Consider the following 14,135-nt stretch of genomic DNA (forward strand, 5'->3'; position numbering starts at 1 on the left):
CGCAGTGCCGTATCGCAAAATACAGCCTGCTCATTAAGGGGGAAAATCTTCCGGTCTGTAAGTGGTTAACTGCAGATCATGAGCTGAACACCCACACAGGATGAGCTCTTCATTTAGTAGCATCTGGACCAGATTTCAGCTGGACTGGCTGGAGATGTGTCTGGAATCTGTGCATTTGGCAGGCCATCACTGAGATATCACAAGCTGCTCTATCCATGCGCTCCCATAGCTCCCACCACTCCCAGTCTTTATTGTGTTGCTAGTTTCAGCTGACAGCTCTGGTTTCATCGGTCACGTGACCCCAGAGAATGTGCTCACAATGACTAGGCAGCTTTTCTGGTTCTTCCTGTATCAGTGATCTGTTTGCTGCTTTAAATAGAGGCAGCCCAGTCCTGGAAAGCACAACAAAGCAGCAAGATGACGAGCCAGAGCCAAGCCGTGAGGATCCATATAGAGTACTGGTAAGTAAGTCTATCATCATGGATCAAATACTGCAGAAACGGTCACCTTCCATCATTGTGGACCTAGTATCGCAGGACTTGCATTCGATGTTACATTACGTGACATGAGTTTATAAGAGCACAGTGGGGAGGATTTACTAAAACTGAAGGGTACAAAATCTGGTGCAGCTCTGCATAGAAACCAATCGGCTTCCAGATTTTTTTTTTGTTGTTGAAGTGTAACCACTTAAGGACCTCTTTTTGAGATTTGTTGTTTACAAGTTAAAAACAGTTTATTTTTTTTGCTAGAAAGTTACTTAGAACCCCCAAACACTATACTGTTATATATATTTTTTTTTTCTAACATCCTAGAGAATAAAACGGCGGTCGTTGCAAACTTTCTGTCATACTGTATTTGCGCAGCGGTCTTACAAGCACGCTTTTTTGGGGAAAAAAATACACTTTTTTGAATTAAAATATAAGACAACAGTAAAGTTAGCCCAAATATATCTTTTTTTAATATTGTGAAAGATAATGTTATGCCAAGTGAATTGATACCCAACATGTCACGCTTCAAAATTGTGCCTGCTTGTGGAATGGTGACAAACTTTTACCCTTAAAAATATTCATAGGGGAAGTTTAAAAAATTCTACAGGGTTCCATGTTTTGCATTAGAGGAGGACTAGGGCTAGAATTAAGGATGGGCTCGGGCGTGTTTGCACACTCATTTTCCGATGTGCAGCTGCAGAGATTGGGAAATGTCTCACTGCCTGTGATTAGCACAGCGCCGTGCCGACTTCCTGGTGGGCTCTGCACGCGGAGCGTGTGCGAACACGCCGGAGCTCATCCCTAGATAGAATTATTGCCCTAGCTCTACCGATTGCAGCGATACCTCACAGGTGTGGTTTTAAGACCATTTTCATATGTGGGCGCTACTTACGTATGTGTTCGCTTCTGCAACGCGAGCTGGACGGGGCTTGTTTAAAAATCGTTTTTTCTTATTTCGTTTATTTTACCTTTTTTATTTTTACACTGTTCTTTTAAAAAATAAATGAATAAAAATGTCCCTTTTTAAGAGCTATGGATGGAAGTGGCATTTTGACGTCGCTTCCTCCCTGCAATGATATGGAGACGGTGGGGGGCCATCTTCCCCTCACTCATCTCCATGCCTAGCGGGAAGAAGGTTCCGATCGCCACTGCCGAAAAAAGTGATCTTGCGGCCAATCCGCCACAGAGACCACTATTGTTGGGAACCAGACCGCCCATCGAAGAAGAGGATACCAGGTTTATGGCAGCTAGCTGCTGCCATAACAAATATATCCCTCTTTAAAGTTAGGACGTATATCGGCGTGCAGTGGTCCAGAGTGGTTAATTGAACAAGCTGAATTTAAAAGCTGATTGGCTACCATGCAGCGCTGCACCAGATGTAGTAAATGATAGTTGCCAGCCTACATAGAATAACTGATGTGAATGTGCGTTTGCAGACAGGGCCATCTTTAATATTGATTAGACCCTAGGCAAACATTTTCTTGGGCCCCCTCCCCCATATATTTTCGCTCTCCACCGGCTCGGAGACATGCAGCGATTGTGATTGGTTGCCAGAGGTTACAGTATATCATTACCGATTACTGACTGGTTGCTAGTGGTTACAGCACGCAATACGACACGCTGATTCATTTCTAGATGTTACAGCACATGATTTCTGCTTGATTGTTTGATAGAGATTACTATACAGTAATACTGCTCATTGTTTGGTTGCTAGAGGACTGGGCTGGACTTCATCTAGACCAGCCCACTTTAACTTTGCAAACAAGCACAAAAACAGTATAATAAAACTATACGCAATTGTGCAAAAAAACATAAGTAGCATAACATAAGGAGTCCTCACTAACCTCTTTTATTATTTCACTTATTCTCCTGCGTGAAGTTGAGGGCGAGCCACGCAGCCATTACTTTGTCACTGAAACCGGCCCACTGAGCCATCAGCCCACCGGGAAACTCCCTGTAATCCCAATGGCCAGTACATGCCTGCCAAACAGTGATTGTATCTGATAGGATGCAGATAATGTTCTGTGGTGGTTCTTGCAGGGCTCAAAAAGCCCAAACTTTGGATGATCTAGCCAAAATTCAAAGTGTCTATGGCCAGTCATTTGTTGAGCCAGATCAAATATATACGCTGCACTTCCAAATACACAATAGACTACACTATGCATAGGTAGGTAGTTACCAAACTGCATAAAAAAGCATGTGAAAGTCATAAAGTGATAACCCAGTCTCTACCAACTGTATAAAGTGACAATGTGCAACAAATGTATGAAGAATGATAATTAAACATATAGTGAAAAATAAAAGTTCCAGCGTGTATCCAAGTGGTTAAGAGTAACACCACTTTCAATAGTGTCCATAAGATCGCATGTAGATAAACATCAATCCCACTGTTAGGGAAACATGAATAAAGGTGCTACTGTGTGTATATGTCACATCCAACTGTGTCAATTCAAATGTGCTCTTAAGTCCATGCGATTTTGAAACCGTGGGTGATCCAAGGCATGCCGTGGTGTCCTCACTCAGATGCTCCCCCCCAAGGTATTAAACACTCACCTCTGAGCGTGTGACTTTGCAATTAAGCTTCATCAATACACACCTTGTGATCCACCTCTGGGCTCTGCAGTGTTACCGGAATCCAGGACTCGTCAGCACAATGCTATGTTAGTAGAAAAAAAGACTTGATAGTGTAAAAAAGTTTTAACAATTTATTAATCAAAGCAAAACCCCCATATGGGGTACTCGCATAGTATAAGGCGCGACAGCGCGCCACTCTACATCAAGCGAAAACGTGTAAAATGCCAGACTGGTACCGGGATAGTATGTGCTTCCTCCTCAGCAGATCACCTGCCCAACGTGATTTCCCTGAAGAAGATACGGAAATCCCCTGTATCGACACGTGCTGGGGAGTGGACAGGACAGCACATTGGGCAGGTGATGGTCCCAGGGCAGTCTTTGATATTGATTTGGAGGGGGGGGGGGGGGGGCGGCATGCAATTTCACTCTCCACCTGCTCTGAGACATTCAATAAATAGCAGCTAGCCTTAAACTCAGTTTACTGTATCAGATCAGTCAGCAATTGCGATTGGTTGCCAGCAGTTACAGCATATCCTTACTGCTTACTGACTGGTTGCTAGAGTTTACAACACACATTACGGCTCACTGATTAGTTGCTAGAGGTTACAGCACATAATCTCCTCAATGCAGGGGAACATGATATACAAATGAATGCTGCCTTTATTTACTTAGTAATGCCCCTGACAAATTTACATGTAAACCCAGGGTCTGCAGGTGAGTCATCTGTACAAAACAATAGGCAAGAGCTGCAGCAATAGTAACAGAATTTCACTCTGAGATATTGGGACACAGCACAAGACTGAAACTTCAGACAAATCTCATCAAGATGATACTGATGCCACAGTTCCTCTACATAATATGCCAGTCGTTATACCGCTAAAGATTTTCAGAGTAGTAAACTCCTTGTTCAGGCTGCTTCTGTGGCACAACAAACCCCCAAGAATTAAACTTGAGCAATTACAACGCCCGAAGGAAGGGGAGGGGGGCCTCGCCCTACCCAATCCTTGGATATACTACCTAGCAGCGCAGCTTAAGCATTTAATAGGGGCCATGACTCCCTTATCTGGGGGATCATCCACCAGGCTTATGCAGCTCGGCTCGGGGGCGGAATCTATACCTGAGGGACTAGAGGCCCAACAATTCCAAAAATCTAACAAAGCGATGCCCACTTATGCACTCCTTCAGAAGGTGTGGAACAAAGTTAAACAACTACAAAAGGTAATGGGGTTCACGGTATTCAGCCCTATCTGGGGAAACAAAGCGTACTCAGAATTAGCTCAAATTCAGCAGCGGCCTAGATGGATTCCAATGGGTATTACCCAATTTTCCACAATGGGGCCTTGCTCTCCGTTAAAGACCTGCAATCTAAATATGGCCTTCCCCCAACACATGCTCTTCTATTACATGCAAGTCCAACATGCCATTAGGGCACATGGAACGGCTGTGGATTGGAATCTGTCTTCCACATACTACAAGACGCATTGGACACGAAAGGCATCATTTCCCAATGCTACAACATGCTATTGTTATCACTCCTGGAGGGACATCCCATGAGGGTAGCGGCACATTGGGAGGTGGATTTGGGTCCCATAGAGAGGGAGCTGTGGGAAGAAGCATTACAGGCAGTCAATACCTGTTCCCTTTATGTTGCACAAAAGATATCCCAACTATATATCCTGTTGAGAGTCCACTACACACCTGTAAAAACTACATAAAATGGGCAGAAGACCAGATCCACTGTGTGACAGGTGCAGGGCGGCATCTGGAGGCCTGATTCACCTCCTCTGGCGTTGCCCAAAACTACACAGGTACTGGACAGAGGTTCTGGCTACGCAGAATCTGGTGTTCCAGACCACTGTTCCTCTTGAACCACTACATTGTTTACTGGGGGTGCTGGAGGGGGCGATGGAGGAGGGGGAAGAGAACTCCCTTTGCTAGAGCACTATTCCAGGCCAGAAAAATTATATTACTAAACTGGAAATCAGCTACACCACCCAAAACCAAAGTGTGGATACAACATGTTGGTAAAACACTTGGAATGGAGAAGTACATATACCAGCATAGAGGTATAAGTTTGATAAACTATGGGGAGCATGGCTTGATATGCCGGGGCTGAGTCCTATGGAACTGGTGCAGGCGAGGCTGATTGGGGGGAGGTAGGAATGGTGGAAGCCATAGTTCGTTTCGGAAAGTAACCGAGATCCGGAAGTTAGCTATGGGGTGCGGTTGGCCTGGGGTGGAGGGCATAAACCGACGGTGTGGTACAGATGGTGGCAGTTTTGAAGGAACCTTGGTAAATGCATCCAGTTTAACTATTAATGACTGTAACCATGGGGGGGGGGGGGGGGGGGGGGGGAACAATTTAAGATTGTACATGTAACGTGTTTCATTCTGGAATGTATTGTTTGTTTTGTGAGCAATAAAACTCTTTGATTTAAAAAAAAAAACACAATATGGTGTTCTAAGAACTCTGTCCATGCAGTCATTATCTGTACGTTATCTTTTTTTTTTTTTTTTTTTAAAGATAACGTACAGATAATGACTGCATGGACAGAGATCTTAGAACACCATATTGTGTGTGGGGGTTTTTTTTTTTTTTTTTTTTTTTATATATTACTGATTTGATAAATTACAATCAAACAAGTTTGGTTACTGATTCTTTCTTTTCGTATTTCCCAGTGGTAGGTGAGGATATGAGGCCCGTTATCAGGAGCTTGCATCCGAGATCAAGGAGCATGTACCTGATGCGGAGGTCACTGGTGGTGTAGGAAGGACGGGTAAGTTTACTAATCTGTTTCATATATTATTTGACTTTTCCATTTAGGAAAACACTTTAGACATAGACCGAGAATGCAGCATACTTCTTCTGGGTGAGTGTCTTAGAAAATTCAGAAGCCAATGAATTAGCATGACAACCATTGTACTAGCATTTTCAGATGTTATCTATAAATTCTCCCAGTATAGGTTTCCCTTGAAAAAAAAAAAAATGAAAGACACCTTTCTTAGGCTATTAGTAATATTAGATTGTATCCTATTAATATAAAGACTTATTCTGCGATTTGTCCAGTTTACGCTTGTATAATGTTACTTTGACACACTGTAAGGGTAGGGAGAGTCACCCTTTAAGTTTATACTCTTATTACATTTAGACTCTGCTTGAACAGATATGTACTGAAGGTTAGTGAAACTGCTTCCCACACCATGCTTTGCAAGTTTCTTCCGAAGTCTGCAAGAAACAGGATGCATTTGTGGTCGCAGCTAGATTTGAAGTTTTACAGACATAGAATATTGTAAGGCGAAATGAAATATTGTGGTTTTATGTAAAACATAGTGTATGTATGTAAATTTTCTAGCAAAAAAAATAGATTTTTACATGCAGGAGTGTCAGAATTGGCCTAGATATGAAGTGGTTAATCCATTTTAAACACAATATGGCATTTTGTATAAAGAAATATACAGTACATGTAAACCTAGGAACACCTATACAAAGTACAAATCTATTAAACCTATAGACTTCGCTTTTGAGCTTTATCTTCTCTCATAGGAATGCAGTGCCACTCCCCAGATTTTTCTTGCATACTTTCCATTTGAGACACACGCAGTGTTTTTTTTTTTTTTTTTTTCTTCTTCTTCTTTCTGTAGTAGTAAGAAGTAGATCAGATGTTCTGACTTCACTCTGACTTTGGTTGCTCCATGCTTGAGTCAGTTCAGGCACTTGAATATTGAAAACCAGAGAGGGCCAAGAGATGGAGATTTGGCAATGGCTGAACTCCAGGTTTCCTTTGTAAAAGTCAATTTTACTTTTTTTTTTTAAATCCCACCTTTATTATGTTAGAGTTGTGTCCCTAAGCTCATCTCTAGAAAAACTGTGAAAACCAGTAGGTACTGCAAACTTGGGAATCCTAAACCGGCAGGGTAAGCATATAAGGTGGCTCATAGTCTTGTTACTTCATCTGTTGAATATGAATATGCTCTATAACAGGGCCATCCACCCATGTGTGTGGGCTACATTATTTAGGGGCCTTTCATTGGGACCCACAAGACAGCGCTCAGTGCAGAGTGGCAGCGAATTGCTGCATGCCAGAATGCACTCCGCATTACAGCACCCAGCACTGTCTGTTGGCAGAGTAATTTAACGATTACTTGGTCCAACAGAGGTAGTGAAGTTTCAGCCTGACAGAGTGGTAGAAGTAGTGTGACAGAGTGCCACATCCACCAAAGAGGAGAATATTTATTAATGCCACTATTGCCCAAGGACACGTGTCAAACATAAGGCCCGTGGGCCAAATCTGGCCTGCTGCGGCCATTTCATGTGGCCCTCGCACCCAGGGCTTTTTTATTTTTTCAACCAGCGGTAGCAGAACCCTGCACACTGGCATAGCACACCCCTAAACCCTGCACTCTGTATGTAGCGCAATCCTCAGCCCTGCACTCCATACACAGCACACCACCCTTGAATTTGGCCACCCCCATTGGTTGAGCAGAGGGTATGTGGTTAAAGTTCCTACACCTATACTCTCAGAGAAAAAGCTCTGGATAAATGTATACAATCTTGCAGATCCACCCGGCCCTTTAAGGGCAACTATAATGCTGAGGTGGTTTGCGATTAAATTGAGTTTGACACCCCCTGCCCAGGGAGGGGTTATTTAGTGCTGCTACTCTAAGTGAAACTAAACCCTCCTATCATTTCCAGCCTGGGAAGCTGCCATCTTGGCTTCTATTTTATCTGCAGCTGTCATGGTGCTGCACATTGATTAGTTGTGACAGCAGCCATTTGATGCCTTGACAGTTCAGTTGGGAAAGCTAGCAAATAAGACACTTTTCATTTATAGCTTCAGGGCAGGCCTGAAGACCCACACCCTACCGTCTGTGAGTGAAAGAAAATGGACACATACTGTATATAAAATGCAGTGACATAACGTGACGGTAAAAAAAAAAAAAGAGAGGTACCAATGTTGTGCACAATGGCTGGGACTAACAAAAATTGCCCCGTTTTTTACCCATTAACTGATGTGCAGAAAAAAAATCAAGAAGCATCGTGGTCAAGTGCTTGTTCTCACAGTGGGGTCCTAAACCCATAGTGATTCTAGGAGCACCCCTGGGTCACCACTCCCAAGGGGTTCTTAAGACTGCAGGCTCTCTGCCTGGCCACACAAGGTAGCACTGTTCAAGCCAGGAGGCATTGGGTCCCTCAGAATCCCCCCCATTACAGTGATCTCTACATTCCACAGGGTTCTTACGGGTATGTGAATTGTGAAATGCGCCTATAACTGTACATATCAGCAGTTCTCAGCATTTCTTAGAGGAGCTTACAGTGCACTCTTGGAGTAAAACATTACAGGTTTAATTTGAATATGAAATATTGAAATAAAATAGCTTTGCCTGGAATTTGGGTTTAAAGGAAACCGCTTATCACTACAGGAGAAAGGCCATTGTCAAAAACGGTTTAGAGGGTTCAGCCCCTGGCAGGGCCTTGCCACGTGAGCCTTGGGGAGAAGAATACAAAGGTTTGCATCAAATGCTGATTGAAACACTGAATTTAGCTTTCACTATGACTTGACCTTCTCTGGCACCGTCTGTAATACTAATGTGGAATGTATGAGAACACATTATGTTTTTCCTGATTATTATTGTTCTCACCACTGTAATCCTTCTATCAACAGGCAGCTTTGAAGTTAAAGTTAACGATGAACTGATCTTCTCCAAACTGGAATGTGGCGGATTTCCATTTGGGAAAGATGTAAGTGTTGGAATGACCGCTAAAACAAGACAAAACACTTCATGAACATGTGGAATCATTAGCTCTGAATGAATATGGAATGAAAGTTATGGAATAATTGATTTGCTCATATAGCCAGGTTTGGTCTTATGAGATTATGAGTCAGGTATTTAAAGTGGTGTTCCGCCTGGGGAAAAATAAATAAAAAGTCAGCAGCTGCAAATACTGAAAAACAGCTACAAATAAATGAAAAGTCAGCAGCTACAAATACTGTAGCTGCTGACTTTTAATATATGGACACTTACCTGCATAGGGAGCCCACAATGTTACGATTGCGCTCATGTCATCCTATATACCAGTGATGGCGAACCTTGGCACCCCAGATGTTTTGGAACTACATTTCCCATGATGCTCAACTACACTTCTGAGTGCATGAGCATCATGGGAAATGTAGTTCCAAAACATCTGGAGTGCCAAGGTTCGCCATCACTGCTATATACCAATGGTCTCAAACTGCGGCCGGGGTTGGATGTGGCCCGTTTTGCTTGCTTTTATCTGGCCCACGAGGCACTATATCTTCCACTGCAACCAACAATGGGGCATTATTTTTCCCACTGATGCCAATGATGGGGCATTGTTTATTCCCAATGACACCAAGGCATTTTCTACTTACACTGGCCACAGTCCGGCCCCCTCAAAGTTTAAAGGACAGTAAGCTGGTCCTTTGTTTAGAAAGTTTGGAGACCCCTGCTCTATACTAAACCGTTAACCCTTGTAGTGGGGCTTCGCTTAGACTCCTAGAGTTCAGCTTTAAAACCGATAGACTAACACAGGCAGCCATTTAATTTGTGTATTCAGCAGTTTGCTTAAAGTTCAGCTTTTGGCTTCATTCCCATGGGCACTGAGGCCCATAAAGCATGAATGAGCCATGTACATATTTGGAGGGGCCTAGAGCTGCTGGTACTAGTAAATTTAAGTCTAATTATGTTGGTAATTTTCCTTTTATGAATTGCACTTTGCATTAATTAGTTATTTGTATCACAATTAGTATTTTTTGAATTTAATCAAATTTATTGTTCAAAATAATAAATTTTAATATTGAACTATTTATTGTTGCCAATAGTAACTTCTTTATAGTGCGAGTCTGTTGGCCTATACCCCCCCCCTCTTTATTCCTGGTACTGTAGTAATCTTTTCTATCAGATCAATTTTCTGGAGGTACCCCTTGGGTCTAGGTTACACAGGCAGCCAAGGGGTGTTAAAAACAGGCCCTGGAGCTGTGCTGTTACCACCCCTTGACCAATGTGTACAAGTTAACATGCGCAGCAGCCAGGTTAGTACACTCTGCTGCAGTTGCGGCAAAATCAGAATTCTACCACCTATCATGTTTGGAAGACAGCACTGCTGCCAAGCATAGCCCATTCAAGTGCATGAGACTGCACTGCAACAGTTTATATAGCGCACGATTATGGCACAATACTGCAGGCTTTCATTCGTTCACACAGGCCGTGAGGAAGTGATATATCACCCTGGAGACGCCTGCCCCTGAAAAGTGATCCACTGCTGATTTAATTTCAGAGGGTTGGAAAATACTTCAGAAAGCCTTAAACAGATCTCAATTGAAGCAAAACTAAAGTCCCATTTTCAAACATTGTGAACAGGCACGCTCTTTTTTTGCAGAAGAGACATGCAATGCCTGTTCTGCAATAAAATAAACATACCTGCCTGCTTTAGAATGTAAGCTGAGCTGCATATGCATAGGTTAGTTTACATTGCGGAAGAAGCCATCGTCAGGGAGGGATGGCAGCTCGTTGAAGGAATGGTACGTATTGTGAAATTTAGCTCTGCTTTAAAGGGCTAGTTTACACCAGATGCAGCCAAACATGTTTTTTTTTTTTTTAAATGCAGTATGAAAGTGTATGCAAGAAAAATGAATGTATTTCAATGTGCTTAGTTTATACCATTACAACACTTTCATGCACGTTTAAAAAAAAAAAATAGTACAGCATGATGTAATTTTTTTTTTTTTTTTTTTTTTTTTTTTTTTTTACATATACTGGAACACACAAACGCCTTGAAAATGCAACCCATTAAAAACAAAACCATAAATAGCTAAAAATGTGCTGCAAATGCAACAAAAAATGCACTGCCAATGGGGTTGATTTACTAAAGACTAAAAGACTGTGCAAAGTGGAATTGCGCCTGAGCTTGGTAAATGTGCAGAAGCTCTGCTGACTTCCATCATCCAATCTTCTGGGGCAGCAAACAACTAGAACTACCCCCTCACCCCCCTGGGCTGTGCGGCACTGACCCCCCCCCCCCCCAGCACCAGGGACGGCCGCTGGGTTTGCGGCACTGTCAGCACCGACCGCCCCCCCCCCCTCCCCCCCTCAGAGGTCCAGCATTTACTATGTGGTGGGTTGTGTCCTCCACCTCCACTCCTCTGGGCAGAGGCGGGTCCGGCTCCAACGTGTCGCCTATTACACAGTGCGAGGCATCCAATGAGATCGCCTGCCGCTTTGACCAATCGGGAAACGGGTCTCCCTGACCTGCTTCCTGATTGGCGGGGAGTGACTGTAGTGTGAAAATGGCAAAAAAATGCAATCGCTATAATCACACAATTGGGTGGGATCAGGGAGCACTCTCTGTTCCCCAATCTCAACCTATTTTAAAGCCTCTGGCTCTAATCAGGTGCTTGCAAAAAAAACACTCCCCTCCCCCCCTGCCATAGGAATTCATATGCCTGGCGTCTTGAGAGTTTTAATCGGGGCCTATTTTTAGCTCTGATTGTATAAATGTCAGTGGTCCCAAAAAAGTGTCCGACCTGTCTGCAGCAATGTCGCAGTCCCGCTAAAAATCACTGACTACCATCATTACTTTAAAAAAAAAAAAAAAATGTCATAAATCTATCCCCTATTTTATAGACACTATAACTTCTGCGCAAACCAATCAATATAGGCTTATTGTGATTATTTATTTTTTATCAAAAATATGTAGAAGAGTACATATTGGCCTAAACAGGAAGATTTTATTTTTTATTTTTTGCTATAATGAATATCCAAAAATAATTAAATAAAAAAAAAAAAAAAAAAAGTTTTTTTGGGGTACAGCGTTGCATGCCCACGCAATTGTCAGTTAAAGTTACGTGGCGCCTTGCCACAAAAAATGGCCTGGTCTGGAAGGGGGCAAATCCAGTCCTTAACTAGTTAAGCACACGTTTAAAAAAAAAAAAAATAATAATAAAAATAATTGCCACATTACATAGGACATCGGGCTCGGTGTATGATATCCTGAAACATTTCCATGTCACCTATTTGTCATGTAGAGCATCCATGACCTTTAATCCAGTCTACTGTTTACATTGTATTCCAGGAGTGGGTGGGCTTTAAAGTGGTTGTAAACCCTTACAAACCACTTTGACCTACAGGTAAGCCTAGATTAAGGCTTACCTGTAGGTCCAAGAAATATCTCCCAAACCTATACGGTTTAGATGATATTTGCCCAAAGCCGGGCACCGCTGTCTACGGAGCAGGCGCACTGAGCGGGGCACCATCGATGACGAAGATGCCGCGCGTCTCGGCTCCCGTACGCATGCGCGGGAGTGACGTCATCGCGGCTTTGCCGAATGACAGCGGCGGAGCTGCGAGACCCACGAGAAGATGGATGCACCGGACTACAGGGGACATCGGTGACTTCGCTGGCTCCTGTGTCAGATAAGTGACACATAATGGACTACTATGCGATGCATAGTAGTCCATTAAGCTTTGCCTTTGCAGGGAATGAAAGAGGAAGTAAACTCATCAGGGTTTACTTCCTCTTTAAGAGCAAAGCACTGCACTGGGCATATTTACAGGCTTCCTATAGCAGTGCCCTGCTAATGCTTCAGAGAGCCAGCTTCTGATAGCAGAGCACTACTAATAACAATTATAAGGGCGAGTTCTGGCTTAAGTGGCAGTGGGAACCAGATTTGCAGGATGCCGGGACTGTGTTTAGAATCTCGGGACAGTCCAGTAGAATCCAGGACTGTTTGGGATGTATGTAAAATGTCTGATTAGCTAAAATTGGTCTAACAAGGTCTGTGTCTGTCTTTGAATGTGATGACTGAAACTGAAATTTATGGATTTTTGAAGGTTTATTAGACTCAGCCATGCAGAATATAATTTTGTGTTAGGAAGTTGGTAGTTGAAAATACTGGATGATGATGATTATAATGATTTGTTTTTAGATCATAGAGGCTGTGCAGAGGATGAAAGATGGCAAGAAAGCTGAGAAAATCACCAGGAACAAGAGAGCATGCACTATCCAATAGAGTGCAGCTGGTGTAGAAGACTTGAAGACGGTCTGCCTTACAGACCAGGGCAGGTTCTGCTAATGACTGGTTTCGTCAAAAAGCCGAGGAAATCATGAAAATCCTTAGAGTCTGTTCCTAAGGACTGTAAGACACCTTTTTCATGTCTACATGGAATAAAAATTCTCAACAGTGACTGGGTATTCTGTTCTTTCATTTTTACAAAAATAAATAATAATATATAAAAAAAAAAACTATATATATATATATATTATATTATACATTTTCTAATTATTTCATTCCTTGATTTGCACAGATGTTTTGGAACAGCACTCGCCTTCTGTCTGCAGGTGTTCTGTCAGAATAGCGCACCCATCAGATTAAGTAACGGAAGTGACGTTCCGTCAGCTGCTCATCCACATTCCAACCCTACCAGGTTTGCTAATCTGACAGAACACCTGCACCTGCAGTCAGAAGGTGGCAGCGGACATCTTACTATACCCATCTGCATCTTGAATATCGGAGTAATTTTAGCAATAAAGTGAGCTTATATAAATATAATATATTGACATCTGTGATGCTGCTTTGATGTTACATTTTGAAATGAGCTGGATGCCAGCAGTAGGAAGGTGGCGGAGGCCATGTTGGTACAACCTGCACTGCTCAGGGCTAAACCTTTAGGCTTTCAAAATTAAACATCCAGACAGCATCACTACAATACACTATATTTAGATATGCTCAGTTTTATTTTTTGTGTTTTTTTTTTTTTTTTTTTTTTTTTTGCGAAAATTACAGGGAAATTCAAGACGTAGCTGGGTGTAGTAGGATGTCCGCTGCCCCATTCTTCTTACTGCAGGTGTTCCATCATAATCGGCGACCCATCAGATTAGATAACAGAAATGACATTCCGTCACTACACCGCACCGGCCATCTTGCTACACCCCGCACTTGGCAGCAGTAAGCCTGTGTTCTGTCAGATTAGGTGACTTGTCAGATTTCATAACAGAAGTGATGTTCCGTCACTGCCATCTTGGTACACCCTGCACTCAGCCACAATAAGCCTACA

At 42.7% G+C, this 14,135-nt stretch overlaps 1 pseudogene across 1 annotated transcript; it reads left to right on the forward strand.

The window, feature by feature from the left end:
- Positions 1-295: 295 nt before the first annotated feature.
- Positions 296-13,265, forward strand: LOC143963106 (migration and invasion enhancer 1-like; annotated as a pseudogene). Its single transcript, XR_013270878.1, has 4 exons — positions 296-461; positions 5,742-5,839; positions 8,726-8,802; positions 13,007-13,265. The product of XR_013270878.1 is annotated as a migration and invasion enhancer 1-like (transcript).
- Positions 13,266-14,135: the final 870 nt, after the last annotated feature.

The sequence above is a fragment of the Lithobates pipiens genome, unplaced genomic scaffold, assembly GCF_037356315.1.
Source record: "Lithobates pipiens isolate NorthernLeopardFrog02 unplaced genomic scaffold, aLitPip1_a1.2 Scaffold_8, whole genome shotgun sequence".
Taxonomy (NCBI): Eukaryota; Metazoa; Chordata; class Amphibia; order Anura; family Ranidae; genus Lithobates; species Lithobates pipiens.